Source organism: Alexandromys fortis, unplaced genomic scaffold (genome assembly GCF_014885135.2).
Source record: "Alexandromys fortis isolate MF-2015 unplaced genomic scaffold, M_Fortis_MF-2015_v1.1 scaffold_279, whole genome shotgun sequence".
In the NCBI taxonomy this organism is placed as follows: domain Eukaryota; kingdom Metazoa; phylum Chordata; class Mammalia; order Rodentia; family Cricetidae; genus Alexandromys; species Alexandromys fortis.
Genome location: NW_026068151.1, coordinates 695,553 through 715,012, shown reverse-complemented (window position 1 = coordinate 715,012; position 19,460 = coordinate 695,553). Strand labels below are relative to the sequence as shown.

At 37.0% G+C, this 19,460-nt stretch overlaps 1 long non-coding RNA gene across 1 annotated transcript; it reads right to left on the bottom strand.

The window, feature by feature from the left end:
- Nucleotides 1–6,690: 6,690 nt before the first annotated feature.
- On the bottom strand, nucleotides 6,691–19,162 carry LOC126491529 (uncharacterized). The gene is made up of 3 exons (XR_007589415.1): nucleotides 18,789–19,162; nucleotides 10,006–10,090; nucleotides 6,691–8,519 (listed from the first exon to the last, which is right to left on the bottom strand). It is a non-coding gene; the product is annotated as an uncharacterized lncRNA (long non-coding RNA).
- Between the last annotated feature and the right edge of the window lie 298 nt (nucleotides 19,163–19,460).

Here is a 19,460-nt window from a genome sequence, read left to right as displayed (position 1 = left end):
TTTCATATTGATTCAAATTTCTCATGGATCACCTAACAGGTAATTAAGCTAGTCTACTACGGAATGCATGATCCATGATTCCCAAGGTTTTGCAAATTGGTTTGTTTATATACAAAATAACAGCCAGCTGAAACTAATTGCTACATCTACCATGGTTCTTTGGTGATCAGTGATGATCTATAACACAACTCGACCTAAGCTGCTCAAGAGAAAGACATCTAATTTGCACTTGTCTAATACTGGTCAAAATACAGGCTGACCTCTGCTATTTTTCATCAATATCCCTTGAGCGTAGTAACCTGGAAGCTTAGGAGCATCAATTTTCTGAACTTATGTGTAATCTTTGATTAAAATCATGTTGTCAAGATTTGATTCTGCTTATACTAAGGGAAGAGATAGAAATTTTAATAAATAGAATTATTTTATAACTAGACATTTCCAAACACTTGAATAAGTTTCAAATTAAATTATATTGGAGACAGAAAACAATATATGAACTTCAGGTTGGGGAAGAACAAATACACTGGTATGAAATACAATTTCATGTTTTAATACGGCAAATATTTGGATGGCTAGGTAATATTCTTTAATATTTAAATATTTAGGTCTGATGCCAAGCACACACTACCCAAGATAGAATATAGGGAGCAGACACCAAGAATAACGTACAAGCTAGGAATATCATAATTTATAAAAGAAAACAAAATCTAATTGTAGTAAATATGGGTAGAACTAACAACATGTGAACATGGAGAAGGACTACCCAGACGAGATCACATATAGGCCCTCTGAACCATGGAAAAGCATCTCAGTATTATACAAGTATGACAGAAATAAAGGAGGAGTCAAATGATTTCAACTTCATTGTCAAAGGATCACTTCAGCTATGTACATACACTGAGCCCTGGGATACAATAGTAAAGCAGAGACAGGCAGGAATATGGCCAACAGTACAAGAGTATAACAGTGTAACAACTATATATGGACAGAATGGCAGCAGTAGATACAGGAAGATGGGGAAAGAGTCTTGAAAAGCAATAGAGATCAAGGAGGCTGCTGGTGAATGGCTGTAATGACTGAGAGAAGGAAGAAACTAAGAGATGATACCAATCTTTGGTTTAAACAATTGGGTTGGTGGATAGTGTTAACATTACTGAAATAAGAAGTACTAAACAAAATACAGAACAGTCTCTTATGTTGAATTTCAGTTTTAGAAACTTATTAGTTGCAGATATAAAGCAAGCAATTAACAGTTAAGAACTGAACTTAATCAAGTATGGGCCAGAAAACAAAGTTTGAAATCATCAGCATTAAAAGCCATCAAAAAAATAAATTAAAAAGATAAATTGATAGATACACTGAAAAGAAGCAAAGGTATAGGATAACTTCTGGTTGAGGGTTGAATTATAAAGCTTAGAATTATATTCACATTAAAGGATGAAGAAAAATATCAACACAGCAAACAAAAAGGGGGCAGATAAACCAGAAGTAAGTTTCATAGAACAAAACAGGCAAGAGTGCAAGATAAGAGAATGAACACAGGGACTGGGAAACAGTCATTTTAACTAGCAAAGGATACATAAACATGGTTTTGATGAAAACTATGTTTTCTAATTTCTGAAGTGGGAACCTAGGAAGTGACTGAGAAATTGGCAGTAAAGAAATGCTGCAAAAAATACTTTCAAGAATTCAAGAACAATGAAGCAAAATGATTGGAGAGCTAGAAAAAAATGTGAAAACAAAGAAGCTGTGTGGAGAATAAGGAGGGAGAGGGCATTGGAGTGGGTTTCTATAGTATAGTCATAGCAGTGACCCAGCAAAAACAAGTTGGTTGATGAAAAGTAAATCCAAGAAGCAGGTTCTTTGGAAAGATGAGATAGGGCATGGTGGCAAAGAGCGTAAGAAAATATTACTTAAAAGAATAATAGTAACAAAATGAAACCAAACTCAGGTTAGGATTGTAGATTTTGTTGTGAGAAAGTGACACATCTTTCTGACACTTTAAATATTTCAGTGGTCTATGAAGCACATTGAATATGTAAGCAGAAGGGTGTTGAAGAGGGCCAGAGACTCAGTGTGGAATATATATGGAACATTTACCCTTAGAATAGAAAAGCACCCTAAATTTCATTTTATATTCCAACCAAAGTTCTCCAACTACCCTATCCCCGCTCCCCATCACCTCCCCCCTCAGCCCATTCCCCACCCACTATTCTGAACAGGTAAGGGCTCCCATGGGGAGTTCACACAGTTTGGCCATTAAGTTGGGGCAGGACCAAGCCCCTCCTCTGTGCATTAAGTCTGAGTATGGCACCCCCTCATAGAAAATGGGAACCTGTAACATGAATGGGGGCCTGCTTGTTGGGGTTTCTGTCCTGCCCGGTACCCTAGAAAATCACACAGAGGTCTCCATAAATTATAAGCTGATTGGCCCATTAGCTCTAGCCTCTCACTGGCTAACTCTCACATCTTGATTAAGCCATTTTTCTGATCTGTGTTAGCCATATGGCTCAGTACCTTTTTCAGTGAAGCAGATCACATCCTGCTGCTTCAGTGATCTGGGCAGGAGTGGGAGGAATCAACTTCTTCCTTTCCAGAATTTTCCTGTTCTTATTACATCATTTCTACCTCCTGTCTGGTTTTCCTGCCTATATTTCCTGCCTGGCCAATCAGCATTTATTTAAAATATGATTGACAGAATACAGACAATTCTCCTGCACCAGGATCCAACAAGCTAGCTCATGCACCAAGTTTAGATCCTGGTCCTATTGCCAGGGGCCCCTCAGATAGCCCAAGCTTCACAACTGACTCACACATATGGAAGGTCTAGTTCAGGCCCATGGAGGCTCCACAGCTCTTCATCCCAGAATCATGAATTTCCACAAGCTTAGTTCAGCTGTCTGTGTAGATTTCTTCATCATGAACTTGATCTCCTTTGTTGATGTATTCCTGCCTTCTTCTCTTTGACTGAATTCCCAGAGTTGGACCGGTACTTGGTTGTGGATCTCTACATCTCATTCCTTTAGTTACTGAAAGGAAGCTCTAGCTTCCCTGGAGCTGTAGATTGTAGTCTAGTTATCCTTTGCTTTATATCTAATATCCACTTATAAGTAAGTACATACCATGTTTGTCTTTCTGGGTCTGGTTTACCTCACTCAGGATGGTTTTTTTCTAATTCCATCCATTTGCCTGCAATTCATGATGATTTTTTTTTTACAGCTGAGTAATACTCAACAGACTAAATGTACCACATTTTCCTTATCCATTCTTAAGTTGAGGGTCACCTAGATTGTTCCGAGGTTCTGTCTAATATTATAACAATACTGTTGTGAATATTGTTGAGCAAGTGACCTTGTGATTGAGCATCCTTTGACTATACACCCAAGAGTGATTTCACTGGGTCTTGAGGTAGACTGATTTCCAATTTTCTGAGAAACCACTATGCTGATTTCCAGAGTGGCTGCATAAGTTTGCAATCCCACCAGCAGTGGAGGAGTGCTCCCCTTACTTCACATCCTCACCAAGGCAAGCTGTTATTGGTGTCATTTTTTATCTTTGTTGTGAGATATTTTATTCTTTTGGATTTTTTGAGGGGCCCATCATCCAGTTCTCAAATAAATTACACACAGAGGCTTTTACTTAGCTATGAATATGCAGCGTTAGCTTGCCTTCTTTCTTCCCAGCTTTACTTAAATTATCCTGACAACATTTTCCCTCTTTTATCTTTCTTACTTCTGTATATCTTACTTTCCTTCTTACTCTTTGACTGAATGGGTGTCTGGATGGCTGGCCCCTAATGTCCTCCTCTCCTGTTCACTTGCTCTTTCTCCTCTTCCTCAGTTTTCAATCTGTTTATACTCTCTCTACTTGCCTGTCCCACCAATCCTTACTCCTGCCTTGCTATTGGCCATTCATCTCTTTATTAGGATCATCACGTGTTTTAGACAGGCACAGTAAAACAGCTTCACAGAGTTAAACAAATGCAGCATAAACAAAACTTACACACAGGAAAGTATTCCCCAACAGATCTTAGTCATTCTGACACAGGTAAGATAGTATCTCATTTTGATTTGCATTTTAAAAAAAGCACTCTTATTTTAAAACACACTACAGGGTTTCCAGGGAAAGTGAGAATTCAGTTGAACCCAAAGACCATGAATTTATAAGTATATCTCTCCATTGCTTGAGAGGTCTGCTCTACAAGTCTATCTTCTAGAGTTTGGGTCAGAAGCCACAGCATAGTGAAGGAGAATTTAGGATAGCTATAAATCTGAGGGAAAAGGTTCACACAGGTGCTGTTCCAGTCACGGCTCTTTATTGCTTGCCTCTATTCTTTTGTCCTAATTCTAATTCCTCATAGCCTCCACTCCCTAGCTTAAAAATTCTTCTTTTGCAGGAGGCTTGGAAATAAAAATAATTACAAGAGTTACCTCTCATTGGTCAAAAGCACATTCCTAGGTAAGTGATAAGTAGCTGAGTCATTTGCCATGGCAACACAAGTTTCCAAAGTTACAGAAGTAACACTGTGAACAGATTAGGAATTGGGGGAGCATAAGGCCCATTGACAAACATTGAGACATAGATCTATTGTCAGCAGACTTTGCAAGCAAAAAATTGACATGATTTTCTTATGGTCCTTTGTGTAGTAACCTTGGTTAGATACTGGCCACTCTGATCTTGTACATAGCTGTAAGGTTTTAAACTTATGATCTGTTTACAAAAAGCCTTTAGTTTGAACTTGCTCTAAGGTAAAAGTGAGCTAATTGTATGCAGTTAGTCTGAGCAAAAGGAACAAAGCAGGGTCTACAGATCTTATGAGACAATAGATGAGATCATAGATGCTATGAAGCATGTCCTAGTATATTTTCTATGTATCGAAGTTATATAACTAAACAAAACATCTTCCTGATCACCCACAGATATATGTGCCCATAAGATCAAGAAATAATTATGAAATTACACATACACATCACATGAAATTACACACTACAATGCAGGTGTTAGGGAGACACCAAACTGCTTTAGCAGATATGAGTACATTTCCAAATCCATGATCCTGTAGGCTTTGCCTGGACAGGATTATCTTTCATCAGAGAATCATCCCTCTGATGGGTTGACATCTGAACACAAGTTGTCACCTGCTGTAATCTTATGGCCTCTGCTATACATCAGCATGATAAGCTTCCTTTGGGACCTTACTGCACAAATACAGATACAAAGAAGGTTAAGAGTTTAAATTTCTGGAAATAGAATAGAAGTAGTGAACATTTGCAGAGTGATTTGTTTGATAAATCTTTTAATTGAAATTACACTAAGAAGAAACAATACTGAGAATGAGTGAGTGGATTCATGTACTCAAGGTGTTAAAGAGGTTGAACCACGTATTCAAGAAAATGAGCAGTAACAATAAATGTGCTTTTCTGTGTTGTATTCTGGTTATTTTTCATGACTACATTGCAGTGATAAGAAGCATAGCTGATGGACTTAGAAACTCATTCATTCACCTATGAACTATACTTTGAGCTTCCTGTTCCATACTTTGCTTTAATTCATGAGTTTTATAACCATAAATAGAACAAAATCTTTCTGCCCCAGTGGATTTTATATTTATTAGGCATGATAAGTTTTAGGAAATAAAGATGGAGAGGTGGCCAGCAGCCTATCAATTAAAAGGTCTCATCAGTTGTGATTAAAAAATTTGACATTCTTTATTACTGTGGTAGAAGATTTTGGTGTGTGTGTGTGTGTGTGTGTGTGTGTGTGTGTATGCATACACTGAGGGAGGGTTAATGTCATGACATGATGTACATATGTAAACATGTAAACAATCAATCATTAGGGCTACAATCTGAAGTATAAACCTGTTGTGGACAATGAAAGAGATCTGTTCTAAGTTTCTGGGGTTCAGAACAGAGATAAAAGTTCTTCCTTATGTGAAGAAAATTTCAGTGAAAGTAAGAAAGGAAGGAGTTGGATTCCATAATAGCACGAATATGGAATGTGATGGAATGTGCCCATTTTCTGGTTCTCAGGCATCAGTGTTTGAGAGGTGGCTTGGTCATTTGTTCAGCAAATTCAACCCTAAAAGATCACTTCTGTTCACTAACTTGCACAATCAAATTTCATAACTGGCAGTTCTATTCAGATTTATGATCCCATCGCCACATCTCTGTGTGGCAGATCTTTTCAATAGCTGTGCAGTTCACTATATCATGGACCTCAAGCATGGCTTGGGAAGAACAGACACACGAGACAGTAAACTTGCAACTACTAAGGAAACGCTGCATTTATATTTTATTACTTATCTTGACTTAGCTTAATAGATGGTTAGAGTTGAATCCTATCTTGAGAACTCACAGGAGAGCATACTTTTTTGTTTGTTTGTTTGTTTTTATGATAGCAGAGTCTATACAGTTTTATTCCATGAGAAATTCAAGAAATAAATTTGGGTCTATCAAAAAACTCTTAGTTTTCTTTCTCCTTACAGAAAGAGGTTATGCTTCATAGTTCAGTATATTACTTACTTTATGTATAGTTTTTGATCTTGTTTCTATATTTTAGAACCCATACAAAGAAAACAATTGTAGCCAGGGAAAGCAATTGTTATTTGAAATTATTTTTATTTTCGGAATGTTCTTTTGCATTTATCACATAATATTTGCGTAGAGAGCAGTGACTATCACTGGTTTTCATCCTTGTTTCCCCAAGTACCAGACTGTTTTCTCTCTCAGCTAAAGGCCAATTAAAAACTTCCTCAGTTGCTTATGACCACAGTGTTGAAGAAAGGTAAGGTTTCTAGGGGATGAAAAGTCAGTGTATTGGAGAACAGTTGTGTAAATGTAAAACAATTACTTAAAATTCAGGCAGGAACAGTGTGACTGAAGGAACTGTGACCCAGGTCCTGAAAACATCAATAATTGAAGGGAAATGGCATAGAGGCCATTACATGCTAGTAATGAAGAGAAAGTAGGTTCTATATGCTACCTGCATAGATCTCAGAGTAAAATGGGTTTCCACAACAGTGAGGGAGGGAGATAATGGCTGGGCAACGCTACTGGAAGAAAAGACACCACCCACTCCACTTCCTAGGTGTGAGATCTTAACAATGTGTGAAATAAAATAGACATTGATAAGTGGTTTCCGCGGAGAGCAGGTCCTCTGTTAAGGCAAGGAAACAAAAGGAACAGAGAAAAGACTGAGGGTAGAAAATGTTCTAACCCTGGCATAAGATGTTCAGAGGACATCAGTGCAAAGGGGACATCTTTGTGCAAGTTAACTTTTCCCCAACCCATGCATTCCCACAAGGGGCATAGACTAACTCTACATGATATTAACAAAATGGTGTTATTTTAACATATGTTAATAAGGGAAACATTGTAATATGGACTAGTAATGCTGGGATTCTCTACTAATCTGCTAGAAATTTCAGTCTGTAACAGACAGCTTGCTATTTGACAGTCTAACACTTGATGAACTTTCCAATAAAATGCACTCAATGCTGGCCAGGGCTAACTTTAGACTTTGATAGCTTTTAGTACCTGGTTTAAAACAGGCTTGGAAAAAGAACAAGTATAAATAGATTTAGCCAAAGAATGTTTGGCTAATTCATTGTGTTGTTAAGGGCCATCTACGCATTCAGCTATAAATGATGTTCTATGGAGTCATGAGAAATAGCAGCTTATGTCCCTTGTGACTTTCCAGCATCAGTTTTCATTTTTCAATTTTGTTTTTCTTAGTCAATGATAAAATTATTTTAATGTTATTTCATAACTAAGCATAAAATTCATTTTTATGGCCCCTTTCCCCAATCTGTATCTGGTCAAAAGGTGATGGAGAGAGTAAGTAGGGTTGCCTTAGCAACCCGCATATGCAACACTAAGTAAAAATACCTGTGAGAGTTGGGGCAAAGACTTATAGTTCACAATATAAATAACTTCCTTAATATGCAATTTTGGTCTTCCTTCAACTTTAGGGAAAAGAAATAATTTATATGGTAGTTGAATTTTTAAGAATTTCCAGTTTGTGAATTAGAGGAAGCTAGTACAGCCCAGAACAGATAAGTATCTATAGACAGAGAGAAAAATAAAGCCTGTTTTACATAAATGGGTACCAGGATGGGAAGGTACATAGATGTACCAAAAGACCTTTGGAATAGGCTCAGGGCTATAAGAAAAACAAGGTGGAGATTTGTTGGCTCCAGTGCACAGCAAGGGTCAGAACATACACACAGGTAAGTCCCCACAGGTAGAACATGTCTCTTTAGTGAGCTGCAGTTGGAGATCGAGGTTTATAAAAGCCATTGAAAATCCACATATAAATTATAGTCCTCAAAACCCATTCTTTCTCCTTGCTCTAACAACAAGATCATTTAAATCTATACCATGCAGGCCTTCTCCTTTCAGGATAGTGCACATCTGTAAACCAACACTCTGGAAACAGGCTGAAGTCATAAATTTGAGGGTCACCTGTGCCACCTAATGACTGTCTGTTGCAGAGAGCAGATTGTTCGTCCTGGCCACCTAGAACCAAAATAACCACATAGAAACTATATTAATTAGAATGCTGCTTGTCCCATTAGCACTAGCTTCTTATTGGCTAACTTTTATATTAATTTAATCCATTTCTATTAATCTGTATGTCACCATGTGGCAGTGGCTTATTGGCAAAGATTACGTATGTCTGATTCTGGTGGCTCCATGGCATCTCTTTCACTCTGCCTTCTTCTTCCTAGCATTCAGTTCCATCTTCCCTGCTTACCTAAGTTCTGCCCTATCAAAAGACCAAGGCAGTTTCTTTATTCATTAACCAAGAAAAGCAGTACACAGACAGAAGGACCTCCCACACCAACTGTCTCAAACAAAACAAAACCCCAATAAAAAGAACATGCCCATTCACCAAAATAGACTTTTAGAACTAGTCAGAAGAGCCATATTCATTAAAGGAAAAAAATTAAGAGGCTATTACAATTCTAAAAATATAGGTGCCAAATATGTTCACATTCAATTTTCAAAACACATCCTACTTGATCTAAAATTGTAGATTAGCGATAGTGGGTGACTTAAATGACCAATGCTCACCAAATAGTCAGGTAATTTACACAAAAATAACAAAGAAAGCTTGTGTTAAATGATAACATAAATAAAATGGACCTCACAGATATCTATAAAACATTTTACCAAATACTTAAAAATATATATTCTTCTCAACATCACTTGGAACTTATTCTCAAATTGACCACATATTAGTACACATAAAAAATTCTTTTAAAAATACAGGAAAATTGAAATAGAATCCTGATTCTAATTTATCACAATGGAATAAAGCTGGAAATCAATAACAATAGAAATTGGTGAATTAAGATGTAATTTCAATAATCTTTAAACCAGACAATGCTAGAATTTTATAAAAAACATTGTTAGTCAATTAAAATATTCTATGCATCAATTGAAAATGATCAGTCTCAGAGTCTACACATTTTAGAACAAACACAAAAAGGTAGGCATTAAGCACACTAAGCACACTTATCATAAATTAAATAGGTTGAATTTGAAAGACTAGGAATTTGTCAAAACAAAAACATAAAATTCAGTTCCATAAGCATTGTCTTCACCATTCTTTGTTCCATTAGTTGTTCTTTGCGCCCCTTGTTTATATCCACTTGATGACTAGGACCAAGGCTCTTTTAGAGATGAGGTCTCAATTGTCTTGTTCAAAGCAACTCTCTCTGCATAGTTAAACAAGCATTTATACTAAATAATCTAATTTTGTCTCCCTCAATACTACTGTTGAGTTTCAAGAACTCTTAATTTCAAAAATAACACTTTGAACTTCAAGTTGAGAACTTCGTTGCTAGCAGGAGATACAGATAATTGGAAAACAATAATTATTAAATCAAAACAATTAAATGATATTTATTAATATATTCTAATATTCTGCTTTTCATTGCAATGTCAAAATACCAAAATCTAGGAAATCTGTTAAAAATATAGTTCATTCTTCTCATACCTTTGAAGGTGAAAGTGAAGCTCAACACCCCATCATTTTGACTTCTGCTGAGAACTCATGGTGGATGGCATCACAATAATAGGAGCTGTGTGAATGAAAGATTCATAGGTCAGTATCTCTTTTGTAGTAACTCATTATCACATGAGCTAGTTATCTCACAAAGGAGAAAAAACAATCTTTTCTGAGGGCAATTGTTGCTGGAGGCTGCTTGTTCATTTCCGGCTTCCCAGACTGGAAATAACCACACAGAAACTATATTAATTAAATCACTGCTTGGCCAATCACTTAAGTATATTACTAGCTAGCTCTTACATCCAGAATTAACCCCTTTCCACTATTTTATGTTTTACCATGAGGCTCATAGCCTACCAGTAAGGTTTCAGCTGATAGCTTGCACTTTCCTCTCTGGTGGCTACAGAGCGTCTTTTTGACTCTGCCTACTCCCTCTCTATATATCTATCTCTTTCAGTCTGGCTATATTTTATAAAGCCATTGGCTGAAAGCAGCTTTTTAAATTAACCAATAAAAGTAAGACATATACAGAAGGACTTCCCACATCATCAGGTGATGTGGGATTTCCCTCTGTATTCTGTGATTACCATTAATGAATAAAGAAACTACTTTGGGCCTATAGCAGGGAAGAACAGAGCTAGACAGAAAAAAAAAAATCTAAACTAAATGCTGGAAAAAAAGAAGGCAGAGTCAGGGAGATGCCACTTAGCCGCTGCCAAAAACAGATGAGCCAAAACCTTGCCAGTAAGTCACAGCCATGTGACAATACATGATTAATAAAAATGGCTTAAATTAAGATGTAAGAGAAAGCCAATAAAAAAGATAGAGCTAATAGGCTAAGCAGTGCTTTAATTAATACAGTTTCTGTGTGGTTATTTCAGGTCTGAGCAGCCAGTCAAAAACAAGTGGGCTCCTACATCAGGCAATACTGTTCCGCCTAGACGCTACAACTAAATGGTTTCTACACTTTTTACAGACTCACACTGGAGATCAAGATTACATTTATATTTATATCTATAGATTTGTGCTTCTCTCAAGCTTGGTCAGAGAAGCTTCTTATGCAGAGGGCAATGGTTAACATGGAGATTAGTAACTGATAAAGTTACTGACAACAAGGGACTGTTAGTGTCCAGGAGTAGATGGGATATACACATCAGTCCTCTTTTCCAAGTCCCTGACTTCATCTCAGAAGATGAGACAGAAATATACAAGAGTCAGAGATGGGAAGGAGTGCTGTGAAATGCTGTCCTCTGGATATGACATGGGTTTTGCACATTGAAGTCATAGCAACTGTGGTTACCTATATAAGACTTGCACAAAATTCAGCTAATTAAAATCTTTAGAATGGGGTGGGGTGGACTCCTTAGCACCATCTCTTCAAGGAGCTTGACAGTTTATTGCTGCTTAGGAAGGGGGTGACAGTTTTCATTAGGAGTGTTGCCACTAGTATGTTGTCCATGTTCCCAGGAATGACCGCATGTCCATGAGCATATGGGAAACACTACACTGGACTCAAGAAATTAAAAAAAAAAAAAAAAACAGGACATGAAGTTGCGAGGCAGATCTGTTGGCATTTTGTGGGGATCCTGGAAGAAGTTAGAAGTAAAATACAGGGGTAGATATGATCAAGATATGTTGTATGCATGCATTAAATTTTTAAAAGATAAAAATAATGCCTACAGACTTTTGTGGTGGCTAATCTGGTCACCTTGACCACATCTAGAGTCAACTAACACTCAAACAGCTCAAAACTTCTAAAATATAATTTTCTCTTAATTGGATTATTTGATTGGTGAAGACACACTCTTTCTGAACCGTACTTGTTGGCAGCCCCCATGATAGAATATGGATAAATGTGCTTTGTTTTTTGCCTTTCACTCTTATGGGAAAGTTCATCTTTCCTGTTACTATTGTGAATGCTAAATTCAATATCTTCAAGACACCAACATAAACTGAAAACTATTAGCTCTTCAAAAATCCTCCTGAACTCTAAGTCTGGGACTGCCGAGCTATATCCAGCCAGATTCTTGTTCTTTCTAAACTGAGACAGGCATTCTTGGACTACCTATCTTACAATAAAATGACATAAACAAAACAAAAATCTTCACTAAAGAATTTTAACTTTCTTTCCAGTAGCCTATTGGGTAGTTCCAATTATATTACTCTAAAAGAAAGAATGGCTTCCCATTCAAATAAGACAGATTATGGTCTGATTGAAGGCAGAATTAAGCCTTCTTCTTTTAGGGCAAAAGGAGAGACTATGGAGCAAGAAGGAGGAATTGTCCTTTCCAATCAAGACAGGCTAATGTACCACCCGGGTCAAGTGGTTTGCTGTAGTTCAACAATAATATTTTATATTTCAGCAACTTAGAAAATGAAGGGGAAGCCAGTGAGATGGTTGAATTGTTGAAGTGTTTCTGTGCAAGCATGTGTATCTGAGTCGGAATCCCCAGAACTCATGTAAAGAGCTGAACATGGTGGTGCATGCTTATAATCCTAGCATTGAGGAGGAAGAGCTAGGAGAGTTGCTTGGGTTTACTGAAAAGTTAATTGGTAGCTCTAGGTTCAGTGAGAGATGCTTTACCAAAAATATGCTTTCTATATAATTCTAAGTCTAGACATCCATCAGTTTGAAAAATAAATGTAGAATTATCTGTATCAATTAACCCTTCTAGAGGTGATTGGCAGATAGACTAAGTAAGCCAAAGCTGGAGAGGGATGTCTAAAGGAAAACTTGAAGATTGGAGAGAGATTAGAGTTTTGAGCGTGGTGGGTGAGAACTCAATCCATAGGTTCATAATGTTTGAATGCTTGGTTTCCAATTAGTAGAACTATTTTGAAAGAATAAGAGGTATGACCTTATTGGAGTAGGTATGGCCTTGGAGTTGTGCCACTGGGAGTAGGCTTTGAATTTTCAAAAACTTATGCAAAGACCCATTTCTCTCTATTTCTCTCTCCCTCTCCCACCTCTCATCTCTGGTTGATACCTATAGATCAGGATGTAAAGCTCTCAGCTACTGGTCAGTGCCAAGCCTGTCTACTTGTTTCCTACCATGATGGCTATGGCCTAACTCTCTAAAACTGTAAGCAAGCCCCCAATTAAATCTTTCTTTATAAGAGTAGCCTTGGTCACGATGTCTCTTGACAACAATATCACAGCAACTAAGATTCACCCTTCAAAAACTAGTAGTAGCTGTCTCTTAAGTAGTCATCAGACTCTACTGAGAAGAAGCAAAGCTAATTTCAGGTAAACTGATAACTATTTAATTCTGTGAAATATCCCTGGATAAATAAAATCTTTGATGAATTAGAGAAATAATTAAATTCTGCTTAAGTTATCTAATCTATGTTATAAGATCATGAATTCACCAGCTCTATATCAGACATCATGGAACTGTTTAATAAAAACAACAGCTTCTTAGTAGGTTTGTTGCCTAACTAAATGCACTTTTATCTATAGTGACATTTCACATTCTCATAAGCTAAGAATGTAATCTGGTCATTACCAGTAGCATACATACTCTCTTTATAATTTATTCTTTGTATTCTACTATTATTTAAGAAATAGTAAATTTAAAGTCTTTTAGTTGGATTGATATTATGACAATCATTTTGATTGATACTTGATACTAACATATTTATCTCCCCAGGAAACTAAACTTTGCTTTTACTCTAACCTTTGATATTTTCTTCTTGTGTTGATAAACATCTCTTCTTTCTCAATTTCTTTTATATAATGTATTTGACCAAGAAAAAAAAGGCTTTGTTTCTAAAAGTTCTTCTTGCTTTAATAAAAGTCAATCACATTGGAACATCATTCCATCCAGTGAAATATTAACAAGGAAACTCATGAACAATACATGTATTCTGAGGAACAGTTATATTCTATATTCAGCAAGACAGTCAAGTCTCATATTCTTACCCCTCTGCCAAGGGGAGATATTGCAGAGATACTTCACTCTTGAAGCAAGTCGTCAAGTACATCTAGGGGTCCTGTTTTAAGATAGTCTACGTGGGCAACGATGATGAAGGCTTAGAATAGTGTAAATAGTGGCCAATATGGTTTATGTCTTAGAAACAAACATCTGTGATAAATTTATATAAGAGTACAAGTTAAAGATGCTCATTAACACCCTTTAAAAATAAAAGCCTATCTATTGATGGACCGCACTCAGCTCACGTAAACTAGCTCCAAAGACTCAGTGCCACCTAGTGGCTAATCTGAGTGCCAGGCAGCACAGAATGCCATTTGGCCAAGGACTCAGCTAAATCACAAACAAACAAAATGTGCTTTACTGTACAGTGAGTTGTTAAAGAACCCAACACTCACTCTTGCTTGGCTCACATACCATATTTATAAAATATCTGAATTTCCAGTCACTGATTATAGACTGACATTAATAAAAGCCAGCTTTCTGGTATACCTGTTTCCTTTGGGTAGGCTGGCATGGTTCATCCCAGATGATCCTATAGAAGGCTAACATGGAGTTAAAATAGGCCCTGGGACCTGGCTTTCCAGTACATAGCTGCCAGCACTTGAGTCAGAAAGACAAATTCTGCAGTGCAGTTGCATTCGAATTCTAGCTCCAATACTAAAAGCCCTAGGACTCTTAATAAGTTATTGAACCTCTTTGAGTCCTGTTTCTAAAGATCTCTAAACTATATAGGGACAATAACTCTCAATATCATTGAGCTGTTTTGCATGCTTGAACTGAATTTATCTCTGTAAATTTATAGTTATACAACTTAAAGAAACTGTGAATGTTAGTATTTTAAGATCTTTTTGAAAAGGGTAAGATGCAGAGAGTTGCAAACAGTCACAGAGGAAACGGTACACTGATGGGCTGTCTATCTGCTATAGTTTATTTGAGCTTAAGGCCTCTCATTGCTAGCAGACTTTCTAATATTGGACTGTCTCCCAGTTCTTTTCATCATTTCAACATTTTGAGAAGGACTATCACTAAATTTCCCAGGATGGCCTTGAACTTAAAATCCTCCTGCTTCAGCCTCCTAAAGATCAAGGAATACAAGTCTGTGCTATCCGGCCCCAAAACAGCTTTTCAAAATTTTCATTAATACTTTATAACTTCATAGACATCAAATTATAATTTTTGTTTGACAATCCAAAAAGCCTGAAAATATAAATAGATATTTAGCAACTGTAGGTGTTTTAGTATTGAGAAAATGAAATAAATGTCAGAATTTGGGGATCAGGTGATTCACCTCCCCTCCCATTCTTGCATTAGCCTTTATGACACCAAGTGATACCTTCTTTGGCTTCTTGGTACTCTCAGAACCTGATGTTTCAGAACACGTGAGAAGATTGAATTTTAGCCACAGTTACTAGTACTTGTTCACTGGATCATAAAATTCAGAAGGCAAATTAATCACATTCTTGTTAGGTGAGTTCATTCTCTGATCCTCTCCTTACAGGATTCTATCAGGCATTCATCACCTTAAAAGTTTATATTTTTAGTGGTAGCAGAAAATAAATCTTACGCAGTAACAACATTGTGATAAAAAAAGTGATTGGCTTTACTACTGAGAGCTATTATCCTTAATTACATTCCTGTCTTCTTTTACATCACCACCTTGAATTTAGGCCTTTCAGTTCTCAACAGCATTGAATACAGAAATGGCTGCCCATGGAACATGGCCAGTCAGAATGTACATCTGTCCTGGGGTGTCAACCTGACATGCACTGAGGAGGCTAAAAGGATTTATCGAAACTGCTGCTGGCTAGTCCTCTGCTTTTGTTTAAATTGGTGAATGTTTAAAAATAGGCAGGAAATCATCTTCAGAAGACACGGGATCATTGTCTTTTCATTCTTTTTGTCACTAATCTTTACAAGAGCAAAGTGCAACTCAGCTATGAGAAATACAGTAATAAGCTAAATTGTGTCTCAAGACTACAGAAGAATCATCCTATGTAGAGATGGATTGTGTTTTTCAATATTAAGTAAAAATGTATTTGCCTGGAAGATCGCAGGCTTTAAGTTTTCTACTGAAGATAAGAGAGTAAGGAAGATAAATGTTTTGGAATATAAGACTACAGGACAGAAAATAGTGTGCAGATTGATGGTGAGAAGCAACCAAAGGAGGCAGAAAATGACTCAAATACCCAGATAACAGAGAACAATTCAGTAAGAAAAAAAAAGTACATTAAAGTACCTTTTTTTTTTCCATTTTGGTTTTTGGAGTCAGAGTTTCTCTGAAGTTTTGGAGCCTGTCTTATAATTTGCTTTGTAGACCAGGATGGCCTTGAACTCACAGAGATCTGCCTGTATCTGCCTCTATTTAAAAGAGTTATTAAAACAATGTATAAGAGGTATCTATAAAGACTATAAGATGCATCAAAAATTCTATTCTGAATGATGAAATTTTTCAACAAGAAAAACTTTAAGACCATGGCTTAGCACATAAGAAAATGGCAGTTGGAGGCTGTGGGAGTTTACGTCACTTACCTACTTACAAGGTACACAACACAAAACTATTATAAGTGGAAAATGTAGGCGTAATGAGAAATTTCAACAGCACCGAGTGTTTCTAAATGTCTTATTAGTTTCAGTAAAAACAATCCAGCTGACACAAAACATTCCTCCCTCTCTCACATCCTTAGAGAGCAGAAGAAGCAATTAAAATGCACGCTGCTCCGGATTGTATACTGACAGGCAAGGCATCATTGCAAGCCAGGTTAAGAGAAGATTGAAAAGGTCAATTTGGAATCCAGCTACTGGCATCAGAAATTCTGGAATCATCCTCAGATTAACTAAAACCACGTTTCTAAATTCTCAGAGATGGTAAGATTTTGTATCAAAGCTAAACCACACAGCTCTGCTTCTTACTTGTACATGCTGCTCGATTCTGTTACATTAATGAGAGAGATAAAGTTTGTGATTTTATTTCTGGTTTGATACCTGAGTTTTCTCCACATTTTTAAAAAATAACACTGTTATAAAACTGTCTCCATTTGAGCGGGTCTGTGGTGGCACACACACTTAATCCAGCACTCAGGAGGCAGAGGGAGTTAGAGCTCTGTGAGTTTGAAGACAGTCTCCAAAGCCTCACAAAGAAATCCTACTCAAAAAACAAACAAACAAAAAAGTCTCCATTTGAAACTCTAGGAAGGAATTTTTGTCTGCTTAAATTTCTAAAGTTTGGCTGATTGTTGACTTAATTGTATTGACCTGCCACTTGTCAACAAAAAGCATTCTCTGGTCATTCAAGGCTTGTTAATCTAATTATTTAATCGTTTTATTTACTCCCAATGCTAAATATGCTCTATACATGGATTGAATATATACATTATATTTTAATGTTTTTAGCCATCTTGTTTAGTTTTCATTTTTCCTACTTCTTTAAAGACATTCTCAATATGGCCCATGTATTATTCGATACAAATAGGACACTCTCATATGAATATAACAAATGTCTTTTTTTAGCAATGGTCCTTTCATTTTATTTAAGCAATGCAGTTATTTTATGAACCAAATTCATAACTTAAAGACAGATTTACCATCAAAGATATTATAGTAGGAAGACACTTCATTGTTCATTTTCCAATTTGGAAATTATAGATATATACATATAATACTTACTGGTTTTGTTTCTGTTTTTTATCTTTCTTTCTTTCTTTCTTTTTTCCTTTCTTTCTTTTCTTTCCTTTTTTTTTTTTTTTTGGATTTTAGACAGAGCTTCTCCGTGTAGCTTTGGTGCCTGTTCTGGAACTTGCTGTGTAGACCACACTGGCCTCAAATTTACAGAGATCTGCCTGCCTCTGCCTCCCATGTGCTGTGATTAAAGGCATGTGCCAGCATCCTCCGGTTCTGTTTCTCTTTTTATTAATGCCCTTGTTCATTATTTTTTGTTTCATATAATTTAGATATTTAAAAACTAATAACATGGCTCAACTATGTTTATAGCAGCTTTATTTGTAGTAACCAGAACCAGGCAACAACGTAGGTGCCCCTCAACCAAAGAAAGGATAAGGAAAATATAGGACATTTATAGAATGGAGTATTACTTAGCTTTCAAAAACAAGGACAACAGGAAATTTGAAGACAGATGGGTGGAACTAGGAGGGATGTGGTATTCCCCTCTGTACACTCTGAATATGTTTTATTATCACTGGCTAATAAAATGCTGCTTTGGCCCATGGAAGGGCAAACTATAGCTAGACAGGAAAACTAAACTTTACGCATTAAACCGGAAAGAAGGCAGAGTCAGACAGATGCCATGTAGCCTCCCAAGAAGCAAGAGGTAACAAACCACAAGCCTCATGGAAAAACATAAAATAATAGAAATGGGTTAATTTAAAATGTAAGAAGTATGCCTAAGCCATCCATTGGCCAGTGTTGTAATTACTATAGTTTTTGTGTGATTATTAAGGTCTGGGTGGGCAGGAAACAAACAAACAAACAAACAGTCTCTGATTACACCTGAGTAAGGTAACCCAGAATGAGAACGATAAACATGGTATGTTCTCACCCATAAGTGAATACTAGCTATAAAATACTGCATAAGTGGATATTAGCTATAAAATACTGCAATCCACAGACCCAGAGAGTCTAGGTAGCAGGGAGAGTTCATGGGGGCTGATGCCAGAATCTCCCTGGAAAAGGGAAATAGAAGATTATTATTATTATTATTATTATTATTATTATTATTATTATTATTATTATTAAAAATTTTCACCTTCTCCCCTCCTCCCATTTCCCTTTTCCCACTTCCCTTCTCCCTCCCTCTCCAGTCAAAAGAGCAGTCAGGGTTACCTGCCCTGTGGAAAGTCCAAGGTCCTCCCCACTCCATCCAGGTCTAGGAAGGTGAGCATCCAAATAGAATAGGCTCCCACAAAGTCAGTACATGCAGTAGGATCAAAATCCAGTGCCATTGTCCTTGGCTTCTCAGTCAGCCCTCTTTGTCAGCCATGTTCAGGGAGTCCATTTGATCACATGCTCCATCATCCAGCTGGCCTTGGTGAACTCCGATTAGATCAGCCCCACCATCTCAGTGGATGGGTGCACCCCTCGTGGTCCTGACTTCCTTGCTCATGTTCTCCCTCCTTCTGCTCCTTATTTGGACCTTGGGAGCTCAGTCCAGTGCTCCAGTGTGGGTCTCTGTCTCTGTCTCTTTCCATTGCCAGATGAAGGTTCTATGGTGATATGCAAGATATTCATCAGTATGGGTATAGGATAAGGCCATTTCAGGCTCCCTCTCCTCAGCTGCTCAGGGAACTAGCTGGGGACATCTCCTTGGACAACTGGGAACCTCTCTAGAGTCAAGTCTCTTGCCAACCCTAAAATGGCTCCCTTAAGTAAGAATTTATACAAAGAGGGCACTATAACTTTCTTATAGTCAATTATTTTGAATAACTGAGGTAAAAACATGATTTGTTAAGAAAATAGAGCATAAAATGTCCAATTTAGAAAGTTAAAAATGTAAAA